Raw genomic sequence first — 709 nt, forward strand, 5'->3', positions numbered from 1 at the left:
GGGGGGGGCGCATAAAACTGAACAGAATGTTAATGTGCTTTCTACCAATAGGCTTTGTACTAATGACTGGGTAAAGGTAATAGTCAAAAAGCAAACTAAATCTTTCTCAGCATCTTTCGGTATCTAAACAATTCGTCCTGTATCATGAGAAGACTCGATGAAGACTCGAGAAGTCTTAATACCTTACTGTGCGAGCCACTGAGAGCCTGGAGACCACAGGAAGAGCATACCTGGCTCTTGGCACCCGCACGGTCATTGCAAAGTCTCGTTAAGAAGCCCTTCGGAGCTAGGCAGAGGCAATGGAATTCCTTGTGCACATATTTCTTCCAAGGAAAAGACGACTGCATTTGGTTTTCCTTTCAGTGAAGCTCAACTTCCTCATAATGCAGAAGACAATCAGAGACTCGTTAGAGATAGGTGGATATTAACACAAGTGCATCTCTCTCAGACATCAGCTAAAAATCATACATTCACCATCTGGTACCAGATAAAACCTCATTTGTGTGAACAACAAATGACTTCAAGTGCAGTGGGACCTTCTCTCAGTTACATCATCTTTTAAGCACAACTCACAGAAACCTTCACTTCAAGCAGTATCAACTGTAGTTTTCTCTGACTACCTTCTTCGGGACCTGCAGGGTACCATCATTTCTTAAAAGATGCAGTTGTGGATGTGATTAAAATATCACTAGATTTTTCAGTGTAGGGA

The sequence above is a fragment of the Phaethon lepturus genome, unplaced genomic scaffold (genome assembly GCF_000687285.1).
Source record: "Phaethon lepturus isolate BGI_N335 unplaced genomic scaffold, ASM68728v1 scaffold47950, whole genome shotgun sequence".
In the NCBI taxonomy this organism is placed as follows: Eukaryota; Metazoa; Chordata; class Aves; order Phaethontiformes; family Phaethontidae; genus Phaethon; species Phaethon lepturus.